Source organism: Dipodomys merriami, unplaced genomic scaffold (genome assembly GCF_024711535.1).
Source record: "Dipodomys merriami isolate MVZ:Mamm:240054 unplaced genomic scaffold, mDipMer1.0.p SCAF_286, whole genome shotgun sequence".
NCBI classification, from domain to species: domain Eukaryota; kingdom Metazoa; phylum Chordata; class Mammalia; order Rodentia; family Heteromyidae; genus Dipodomys; species Dipodomys merriami.
The window spans coordinates 1,221,698-1,233,942 of NW_027204337.1; the positions used below are offsets into that span (position 1 = coordinate 1,221,698).

The following is a 12,245-nucleotide window of genomic DNA, read 5'->3' on the forward strand; positions in this document are numbered from 1 at the left end:
CTCCCTTAGGAGATAGAAAGCCCCACAGCATAAGAATCCTGCTGCTGGCTCTGCTGCTCACATGTTCTCATGCCCAGCAGAATCTTCAATTGTATCAGTACCAGGTAGCCTGAATATGGTGCTATGGGAAACTAGTGTGTGTGGGGAAACTGTGTGTTTATATGTCTCTTTGACTGAGTGTCAGTGTGTCTGTCTCACATTCACTTTTGTGCATCAATCACATTTCTTAATAGATTGCCCTATGTGTCTGTATTCAACCATTAGTCTTCTATTTTTAGCTCTTCCTTTGTCATTGGACAGTAATATAAAACATAGTTAAGAACACATGGACCACATGATCTGTGATTTTTGCCATGATATTTCATATAAGCTTAGGTATTAAATTTTTATAATTGTGTGTGTGTGTGTGTGTGTGTGTGTGTTACTTGGACAAACAGATCTCCATGTGGTCATTCAATTAAGGAATAGAATCTCCTCCTAAAAATACTCCTTTCCTGAATCTCTCTCTTCAAATTGATTAATACAATGCAGTAAGAATCAGAGACTCTGAATATTTCCAGTAATTTCTCTTCTGAAAGACAGGAGTCAAGGAACTCAGAGTCTGGAGAGGGAACCCTCCAGGTCATCACAAGCAGGTTACTTGAACCCCTGAGTGTTTGGGGAGCAAAACTGAAGATCCATCTTCTAACTTTCCCGATGGGGTGTTTCTCATTCAGTCAGGACAATGGCACACCTATGCCCTAGCAGCTGATAATGAAGAGAAAATCCCAGAGGTTGGAGAACTGAGACTCTATGCAATCTTCTGTGTACTAGATATTGTCATATATTACTCTTCCAGTTTTATATCAAGTAAGTTGTGCCTCCTCCACAATACAGGTCCCAATGTCCTGTATTGCAGCCAAGTTTGCAAGGAATATTTTGCATTGGGTAGGGAATCTGAGGACCTATACTTCATCCTTCTGGAACCTACTTTCATAGGCTCTGATGTCCAAATCCTCATCTAAGGCCCTGTGGAATCACAAGCCTGGTTTTTCCTAGGAGTCTGCAGGTTAACCACCAGGCAGTATATTAACTAATTGACAACAGACAAAAGAACAGGATGGAAAGAGCTTTCCTTGTAAAATGGGAATGATAAGTCATTAGATTTTCACCCCTTGGCCTGGTTTTGAGTCTTCACAACCTTTAATATGATAGCGCAAACCTTCTGAGCAGTGAAGTTTAAGGACTGATTTAACGTCATAGACCTAGTCACCAAGATTCTCAACATGACAAATTCTCAGTATAAGAAATATTTTAAACACACTTAAGGAAAACAGCATTGAAAAGGAGGTATGTGTGTGTTTCTGTGTGTTTGTGTGTTGAGGGGGGATTGTGTGAGTTTTTCTCTGGATGTTCTATGATTTCCATGAAGATCACAATCAATTCCAGATAAAATGCTCCAGAGTAAATATTTGCTATCTTCATAAGCCTAAGTTGAAGAGCTAGCAGTGAGCACGGGTGCTTTGGGAGCAACAGAACAACATGGTGAAGAATGTTTTGCAAATGAGTTTGTGAGTGAATACACTCCCAGTGACATGAAGGAAGGAATCCATGGAGGAGGGAGGGGTTGGATCTGAGCAACAGAATAGCTCTCTATCCCAAGCAGGTAGATTCCTTCATTATCCTCCCTACCAATGTAGGGCCAATCTGCAGATTATCTGTTCTAGACAGAAATGAAATTTAAAAACAAAAATCACCACTCCATGATGATGTGCGGTGATTCTGAAAATCACTAGAGCTCTGCACAGGAAGGAGTGGTAAATTGAGTAATATGATTGGTATTGCTAGAACTGCCCCTTGGATGTATTAAACATTTTTTAAAAAGGTTTACAAAGAGGGTTAAAAAGTTTATCTGTGTAATGCGACTTGGTTTCAATGCTATACTGATATTGGATATGTGTTTCAAAAGACATAAATGTATCTTTTAAAACAAGAAGACAAGAGGCAATGTGTATTATCTAGCCCCTTAAGATTTTATTTCTTTTGTTTGTTTTTGTCCGTCATGGGGCTTAAACTCTGGTCATGGGTGTTGTCCCTCAACTCTTCAGCTCAAGGAAAGTGCTCTACCACTTGAGCCACAGTGCCACTTCTGGTTTTCTTGTGGTGAATTGGAGATTAGAGTCTCATGGACTTTTCCTGTCCAGGCTGGATTTGAACCACGATCCTCAGCTCTCAGCCTCCTGAGTAGCTAGGATTACAGACATGAGCCACCGGTGCCTAGCTTTCCCTCAAGATTTTAAGGGGTTCTTCAAAATGCAAATGAAAACTAAAGCGTGAAGTATTAAAGCAGAGGTGAGAAGAAGGCTGTCATTTACAATCTCTTGAAGGACTATGGAAGATCCTATATTGTTAAATTACAAGGTGCAGAAAGATATTGAGCAATCTCACACAAAAATGGAAGCTTTGAAAAATAGAACCAACTTCTCACAGAGATTGGGAGTAGACTAGCTGACCATGTGACAATTCGTAATAATTTTTTCAAAGATTTTATTTGATTACAAATTATATTGCTGTTATTTTGAAGTACAATGTGATGTTCTTTGTTTTCATTATGCATTGCTTGCATATCTAACATCTGGAACGCATTTTTCTTTGTGTGATGAGAAGACTGTTGAAGGGTCATGAAAGATATTACATGAAGTGAAATATCCTGGTACCAAAAGACATTGAGCAATCTCACACAAACATGGAAGCTAACAAAAACAGAAGTAATTTCTCACAGAAGTTGAGAGTAGAATAGCTGTTAGCAGAAGCATGAGAGATTGGTCCATTTTGTCAGGACTCTCTGTTCAAGATTTTGCTCTTCTTAATCCTTTGGTCAAATTGACCGAGTCAGTGTGGGCTTGAGCAGTGTAAGGTACACTCCGGGAGGGCCCCATACAGATGACTATTCTCTCCCCCCCCCCGCATCTGTATACATCTTCTACCAGTACCTGTGTGAACTATATAACTGGCATACCTGGAGGCAGTCATCTCCCCCTTCTCTGAGATCACATATTGGTCTGCCCATGGTCACTCCTCTCATCTGACTGTGGGAGGGTCCCAGGCTCTGAGATCATAACCACATCTGAGGTGGCCACACTTCTCCCACCTGGCCACAGCTATTCCCCCACTTGACCACAACTTCCCTCACCTGATCACACCTTCTCCTCACCCATGCCCTAGATAAGACATGGCCCAGGGGTGAATTGGCCATTTCTAGCCACCTGGAATCCCCAAACTGGCCTTAAACCAGAAGTTCAGAAATAAACTGCTCTTTGCCTGAATAACATGTGGTGTTCTCATTGATCACCTACCTAATTAACCTAACATGAAGATTTTTCCGGTGTGGCAAGTGCTTAAACATCACAGAGTGATTATGTGGGCAAATACTTTCACTGAGAGCAGTTCACATAGAAATAACACATCAGATAGAGAAAAAGGTGACAGGAATCAAAGGGTTGAGTCCTGGTGTCCTGGAATCAAATTGAATATGGAATCTATACAATGTGGAATCTATACTCTGTGCAAAGTTCCATGTTTGGAGTTGTCTGCCTATGTTGTTCCAATTGGTTAACCATGGGGAAAGGTGAGCCTGAAGTCTACTTTCTTTATGTGATTAAATAATTTGCAAGTCATAGAGAACATCTACTGTTTCCTGTGATTTCAACCCAGCCCTGAGGAAAGATCATAGCAAGAATTGAAAGTAAGAGATTTTGAACACTTCCTCAGATTCAATACACTCCTGAGTGATGGTAATGAGAAAAGAATCTAATTGGGTGCTGGATACAGAGCTCCCCCAACTCTTGATTCCTCTGCATGATGTCATGGAATCCAGAACCAAGAGCAAGTCTTAGTCTTAAATCCTCTGTAACAAAGTGACTCTGGGAATACTAATGCTCTAGGGGACAGCTTGAGCCAGGGAAAGGTTCAAATCATGAACCTGTGCCTAATGCCTCTACCTTTCTATTCCTGACCAAAAATAAGATAGCTTCTTATAAATAGACTTTCTCTGAAGGACATGAGAGGGTGCTCACTTGTGACAATCCTCTCTCAGCATCTTCTCAGTCAAAGGTCTCTAGGGAACCTTCCTGACCAGTAGGTGACCCCACGTGTGACCATTGTTCTACTTGGCACCCAAGAAGGCTCAGAACTCAGAACATCCCAAACCAATTGCCACTTGATGTCTGTTCCAAGAATTCACTGTTCTTTGGTCATCCCTGATGAGCAGTTATAACTAATTAACAGAGGCCTTGTGTCCTACTGAACTGATGCTTGGAGGATGGTGACAACTTTCTGGTGATTACTGAGCTGAGTGAAAGAACAAGTAAGGGGACAAGGGCAGCTGAGGACAGGCATCTTCCTTCTCAGGTCCTCCTCACCAGCCAGGAGCTCAGTAAGTCTCACCTTCACTAGCTGCCTCAGGACAAGAGAGCAGAAGTTGATCTCCCTTGTAGATACACATTCACTGCCACAGTGCATAACTCGCACAAACTAATGCTAATACTAATACCCAAGCTACTTTCCCTCCATCACCCCGTGTCCACTCCACTATCCTGATAACCCAATTCCTTGTCAACACTACACCATTATCTGCCTAACAGGGACTAAGTTATCAGTACTCTCTCAGTCACTATACCCTGAAAACCCATCCCAAACTTCTGGATTACTATGTCTAAGGACATCTACATGAAGAAGAAGATATACAACCTATGTTTCATGGAATTTTATTAATATATTCACCTTTTCCTTGTGTTTGTGCTGATACTTAGCCTTCAATTCATGATGCTTTAGTCTCCTTTAGCTTTTATGCTCAAGCTTGGCACTCTACTCCTTAAGCCACATCTCAAATTCTGACATTGTTCTATTCAGTATCACGAGTCCCCTCACCTGTTGGAGGGAGAGTACTTGTGTTCCCTGTTATCTTTTCTCTTCCAAGATGTTTACAAACCCTACATTGGAAAAACTACAATATTTAGAATTTAAAATATTTTAAAAATTAGTTTCATAACTTAATTGAATATTTTAATGAAATTTTGTAACATTTACAAATGTATTCATTACCTTATGGATATAAATGTAACATCATTGTGGCAATTAAATTTAAAAAATAAAACTATTGCTCTCTCTGCCTTTTTCTAGCTCTCTTTCTCTCTTGCTCTTGCTCTTTTCTAGCTCTCTCTGCTCTAGCTCTTTCCTCTCTCTTTCCCAGCCACGTGGAGTGCCAAGCTTGCCTGGTCCCATCAGGTCTACTGAATAAACATACCTCTTACCTGAATACCACGTGAGTGCTGCTGTTCTTACCCCTCTTTCTGCTCTTTTCTAGCTCTTTCCTCGCTCTCTCCTCTCTTTCCCAGCCACGTGGAGTGCAAAAAAAATAAAAAGAAGATTAAAAAAAATAAAACTATTACAGAATGTAAAAAATGAGGAATATAGATTAAGATAGAGCAGTCCCATGGATAAAAGCAGCATTCAGAACCTCAGTATGTACATACCTCTACAGTGGCTTCTCAGATTTCCCATCTCTTAGGACTTTGACAGGAAATAGAATGTCCCAACTACTCACAAATGTGACACATGGCTCTGATTGACAGTTGAAATAGAAGGCAAGACATGCCTCATTTCATCACTGTGGTGACAGGTCATCATGGAATGTTCACACTGAATACCTGCCGGCAGACAGTTTATCATGGATAGTTTTATGTGGAAAAAAAAAATCCCAGAACCACATGTTATACTAATACATGCTTATAAAAGTTTTTTTTTAATTTTATTTTATTTTATTTGAGAACATACTGTACAGAGGTGCTACAATTACATGGGCAGGATAATGCATACATTTCTTACCAAGCATTGCAGCCTCCTCCTTTGTTTACCCTTCACCTCCCTTCCCTGCCTCCCCCCTCTCCCCACCCAATTATACCCCCCTCCTCCCACCCAAATATACCCCCCTCCCCCCCACACACCGACATTGTAAAGCTGGTTTTGACATGACATTTTGTACTTCTCATTGTTGCAACAGGTCCACCTGAATCCTTAAACGACTTGTTTGTCCCCATCTCCTCCACATGTTATACTGACATCAAATATAGTGAAAGTGGGGGTTACACTGTGGGGGAGGGACATACAAAGCAACAAAGAAATAATCTTATAAATGCTTTAGAAACACATGCATGAAAGAAACGAAAACTTTAAAATACATATTTAAGGGTTCGTTTTCCTAACATCACATTATCTGACCTTTTCTGCTTGACTCATACCTATACTAGATATTGCAAATAAGGGAAACCATGGGACCTATGCTTCTTTGGGCCTGGCTTACTTCACTTAATATAATTTTTTCCAAACCTTTCCATTTCCTAACAAATGGGGAAATGTCATTCTTTCTGATGGAGGCATAGAATTCCATTGTGTATATATACCACATTTTCTTGATCCATTCATCTACTGAGGGGCATCTGGGTTGGTTCCATATCTTAGCTATGGTAAATAATGCTGCAATAAACATAGTTGTGCTGGTAGCTTTAGTGTGGTCTTGTTTGTAAACATTTGGGTAAATGCCCAAAAGTGGGATTGCTGGATCATAGGGGAGATCTATGTGAAGTCTTTTGAGGAACCTCCATTTATAAAAGTTTTTTAAATGGCCAAAAGTGAGCAGCTTTTGAAATGCACTCTCATTGATTTTGAAAATTTCAGTGTGAATTAAGCATAAAGTTGACATGCAAAAAAGTAAAATAAAATACAACCTGTTTACTTGATTTGAAATATCAACCTTACCAATTTCTACTTTGAAATATCAACCTTACCAATCTCTACTTTTCTTGAGTTTCATATAGTTCTAAAATAAAGTTTGCAAATCTTTCAAAGACAGACATATATATATATAATATGTAAATGTATATATATTGCTTTGTAGTAAGAAATAAGATTACATTTCATTCATTTGAAATATTAAATCAGTGCTATGTATAAATGAGTACAATCTCATCCAGTCACTTGAGTCCACCCAGACTCCTCTATAACACCTGTCAGTTTATCAGACCTTTTACACAATCATTGACTCTCCTGAGGAAGCTCATCTCAGGAGGAGCCATGGTGGAATAGGACACAAGACCCATATCAGGCCCTTGAAAACAGGCACACAAATGAGGAAACTCATTTATTGTGTAATCAATTCTCAAAGAAGGGATAAATTTAAGTTTAAATTTTTTGGAATTGAAAAACAATGAAGTGAAGTGCTCTATTAAGAAAAAGACTAGAAAGAAAGGAATTTAGTTGATTCAAAGAGTAAATCACATTTCACCTCACAGTGAATAGTTTCTCTGATACATTAGCACCCTGAGCAAGTATTTCTGGTTCTCCAACACAGCTTGTTCTTCCCTTACAACCTGCAGTGTGTCTGAAATCCAGGCAGTAGAAAACTGTTTGTCATTCTAAAGTATTCAAGGTAGTTTGGGGACTTATTAATTGGCCAGGCACCCATGGCTCCCACGTGTACTCCTCTATTCAGGAGGCTGAGGTCTGAGGCTCTTCAAAGTCAACCAAGGTAGGGAAGACATTGAGGTTATTATCTCTAACTCATCCCCAAAGAACCTGAAGTGATGTGGCTCAAGTGCTAGAGTTAGTCTTGAGCATAAAAGCTCAGAGTCAGCACCTAGCCCTACATGTAAATTAAAGCATCTAAAGCTGCTGGGCACAGGTGGATCATGCCTGTAAACCTGAGATTTGAGGTTTGAGTTTTGAGGTTAGTCTGGGAACAAAAGTCCAGGATACTCATCTCCAATTAATCACCAAAAAATTCAGAAGTAGAAGTAGAAAAGTGGCTCAAGAGGTAGAGCACTGGCCTTAACATGAGCTCAGGGACAGTGTTCATGACCTGACTTCAAGCTCTGTGACTAGGAGACATGGAGCAGGCATGGATAGAGAGAGGAAAAATATATTTAAATGAAAAATATAATTTGGAAAATAGAAAAAAAACTGAAAGAATTATTTCATAAGATACAAGGAAAAACAAAGAATTTCTTTTAAGGAGAAAAGAACAACGCGAAAAAGGTCAAAGTAAAACCAAGCTGTTCTTACCAAAATTTTACCCCAACCACCACTGCCATCAACAACAAAAACCTTTAGTTTTTCTTTCTGCCAGGGCGGTCATTTGTCTAGAACTGAAAATTCACAGTCTATGTTAAGATGCATCTTCATGCTCTGATCCCTTGGGCTGTGCAGCCTTGGGGAAATGGATAGAATGTGTGTTATTGACTTTTCTTATTTCCTTTGTGTTATGTGCCTAGTCATGGTGATGGGGGCGTGACCACAGGCAGTGGTAATCACTCGTGAGTCTCTTTCTCACAGGAGAGGAGGTGCAGAATTCAAGATCTTCACCAGCAGCAATTGATGCTGGTTTCTCATTCTTTCTTTCTTTCTCTCTCTCTCTTCTTTCTCTCTCTGTTGCTTGCAAATAAAGTTGGGTTTTCTCGATTTTAAGAACAGAGAGCCGGGCGCTGGTGGCTCACGCCTGTAATCCTAGCTACTCAGGAGGCTGAGATCTGAGGATCGCGGTTCAAAGCCAGCCCGGGCAGGAGAGACCGCGAGACTCCTATCTCCAATAAACCATCAGAAAACCGGAAGTGGCGCTGTAGCTCAAGTGGTAGAGCGCTCGCCTTGAGCTGAAGAGCTGAGGGACAGCGCCCAGGCCCAGAGTTCAAGCCCCACGACCGACCAAAAAAAAAAAAAAAAAAAAAAAAAGAACAGAGTTACATAATGCTTATAATATTACTTCTAGAATTCAGATTTTTTATTTTAATTTTATTGTCAAAGTGATATATAGAGAGGTTACAGTTACATAAGGGAATAAATTTACAGGTTATTATAGACTATAGTATTCATAGATTCATAGGTTTATAAAATACACAGATTTACACCACATACATTTCTAAACAAAGGTAATAGGGACTTGTCTACACACTCTAAGTAAAATTAGAATTCAAGCTTAAAAGCTGAAGTCATTTAGCTAGTTTTAAAGTGAGAAGACAAACACTTCTAAGCTATTCTCATTCATCTGAAGTGTTCTAAGGATGTCCTCTCTTTAGAGGACAGCATTTCTAGGCAACCACAGACAGTTTGACCTCAATTGTTTCCTTATGATAATGATTGTTCCTGTTTTGTCTTTGAAAGACTTTCATGTTGTTTTCCCTAAGAAAATCAGTTTTAAGTGTATTCAGGCAGTACAATTTGTGACTAGAGCCATCTTCTAATAGGGTTATTAGTGTTCAGAGACTCAGGCTCATTTCTCTTGCATGACCCTGTTCTTCCAAACCCCCTGGGGCTGGGGTTGTTCTGCTGTCTCCAGATGGGTGTGTGAGAAGCATCATATGTCAGTGATAGGGCTTCTGGCTCTGAATGGCTTTGACGTCTTTCAGGGCTCTTCTCTGCCTTCCCTGTAACTGTTCTGTTCCCTGGTTCGCAGACAGCAGCACCATCTGTGAAGAGCAGGGACTACTATCCTGCTAACCACTTCCCTCTTGCCCCATTTTCTTTTTGAGATAGAGTCTCTGCTATCATTCTTAGGCTGCTCAGAGGGAAAGGCATTTTCCTCTGATGTTTTATCTCTGTTCCCAAGGCAAGAGCAGCAGTCTTTGCTAGGTATGCTGGGAACACAGTAGTATGAACTTTCTGTACAGCCTCCTCTGGCATACCAGACCCCATATCTTCTAAGCTTCATTCCAGGCTCACTGCAGCCCTGTCTCTTGCTAACCCTGCAGACTCTGTTCTCATCCTGGGGCTCTGCAGAGGGCAGGGCTTTTGCTTTACAGCTGTCTCTTCATAGCTCGTCAGGAGGGAGAAGCAGTTGAGGGCAGCCACTGAAGTATGCTGTGAGATACTGGGAATGGAGTTCCTCTGCAGGAAGCAGAGGGGAATGGCAGGGAGGCGGCACTGCGTCTCGCTGCACATTGGCAGAAGAGACTGAAGTGGTCATGTTAAACTTGATCTCTTTACAAGAAAAGTGGGAAGGTTTGTGACATTTGGGTATGGTTGAACACAGCAGGTGCACTGATTTAGTTTCACAGGGCTGGCACTATCTTGTTTTAAGCCATCTTTTATCAGAAAGTAAGTGGCCATCACTTCATCAAATATTCTCTGTAGTACCAATGTGTAGGTCTGAAGTTTGTTGGATCCCATGAAACACATTCTGGTGACAATTGTCCGACCTAACTTGTTGGACAGTGGCTCACCTGGACACAGACAGCCTTCCTCAACTCTATCAAACCATTACCTGGTGTGTATCTGGCCTCTGCTGTGGGTTTACAGTTAGCAGCTGTGAAAGGATGTTATGTCCTTTTGCAGTCAGGTGATATGGTACATCATACCTGCCCTGTATAATTGGTATACATAGTTGGATGGAAGTGGTCCCTTTAAATGGGAATTTTCTTGTAATCATAAAAACCAAGCTGGTGCCCAGGCCCCAGAGATCCACCTTGAAACCTGTTTCAGGTTTCAGGGGCATGGAATATGTAGGCACCACACATTTCTGTGAGCAACTGCCCTGGGGCAATCCTCGGGCTTAACCCAAAGTCATTAGTATTGCCATTTTCATCCAGTAGGATGTTGTCAGGCTTTAGGTCAAGGTGGGCCATCCTATTCAGATGAAAGTACTGCACAGGAGTTACTATCTGCTTCAGAAACTTAGATTCATTCTCAAATAGGTGGCATGATGCTCTGATCCACTTTTGCAGGTTTCCCTTGGTGGCCATTTCTATTACCAGGTAGACATGTTTCTCTCCCTGGATCACTTGGAACACCCTAATCATGTGGGGGTGATTCAGAGCCTTAACAATATCCACTTCATTTTCTACCAGCATACGGTAGTCTTCTCTCTCCAGTATTTTTACTGCTACCTCACTGTCTGTGAGGCAGATAGGCCTTCACTTCCCCATAGCTGCCATAGACAATGTACATGCTGTACATGGTATTGACTGGCAAGGATCTCATCTTCCCTGGAGGAGAATGTAGTGTATCCATTGTCATTTGACTCCATTTTCTTTATGGGATGGCAGGGAATCAACCCTAACTAAACTTAGCTCCTTAAATATGATGCATAGTAAATCTTAACTATACTTAGCTAAGTAAATACAGTAGGTAGCAAATCATAATTAAAATTAGCAAAATCAATGTGTTGGGTATCAAATCTTAATGAAACAGCTAAATCAATTCAGTGGTAGTATATCTTAACTGAAATTAGCACAATCTAAACTACAGAATAACAGAAATCCCCAAACCCACACAACACAAAACCTCCCTCCCCAGCTAAAAAAGTATCAACCTAGCTCTGACTTAGTCCAGTAGTCATCAAAGGAGATCTCAGCACTGCACAGAAACTACCTACCTTCTGGAACCACTGCAGAGACCTCACAATGGCATGTGAGATCAGTGAGGAAATGGACCAATCCAGCTGGACCCAGTGACATCAGGGAAGAATGGGCCAATTACAGCCGGGGTCTAGCTCTTAGACCTTGAGGACTGTTGTCAATGACTTCAGGTAGGTCAAGGTGGATGACTATGTTCATCACCATAGCAATGTTTTGGGACAGTGGCCAAGCACCTCTCTCCTTCTTCAGGGCCATGGGATCCTAGGATCTGCTCCTGCACAGACACTAACCCCAGGCTCCCAGTGCAAAGACCTCAGTTTTCTTGTGGGTAGGTCCTAGGACTTGGTCCAACAATGTGTGAATCCATGGTGCACCACAATGAAGTCCTAGGCACACCAGAGCTTATCAAAGAGACTACCAGAGTGATATCCAGATTAAAAATTAAACCCTGATTCTTTATGTTTGATGCCATACGATTTTATTTTTAAAAAACTCAAAATCTCTGGCACACCACTTGAAGAAATGATTTATTAAAAGTAAAAGGCTGTAAGAATATACAAGATGAAACCACAAAGCAAACAAACTCTCAGAATAAGAGAAACTTCAAACCTATAACTGAGGTACAGGAGGTATTGCTAAGAAAGGATACATTGTAATAAATATGGCCAGGAAGGATTCAACCAGGCATGGGAAAGGGAAAGTCAGGAGGTGAAGCCAGGTGCAGGCTGCATTTCTCTACCTCCTGTGGATTTCCATCATTTACATGTACATTTCTCTTCTTTTATGCAGGATTCCCTGCACTGGGACCACTGGGTCACTGGGTCTTTATTCTCTCCCACTTCACTTGGTGGTGGAAATATCCAC

The 12,245-nt window shown here is 41.0% G+C and overlaps 1 long non-coding RNA gene across 1 annotated transcript; it reads right to left on the reverse strand.

The window, feature by feature from the left end:
• Window positions 1-4,763: 4,763 nt before the first annotated feature.
• Window positions 4,764-11,377, reverse strand: LOC138838648 (uncharacterized). Its single transcript, XR_011375695.1, has 3 exons — window positions 11,336-11,377; window positions 5,514-5,687; window positions 4,764-4,908 (listed from the first exon to the last, which is right to left on the reverse strand). It is a non-coding gene; the product is annotated as an uncharacterized lncRNA (long non-coding RNA).
• Between the last annotated feature and the right edge of the window lie 868 nt (window positions 11,378-12,245).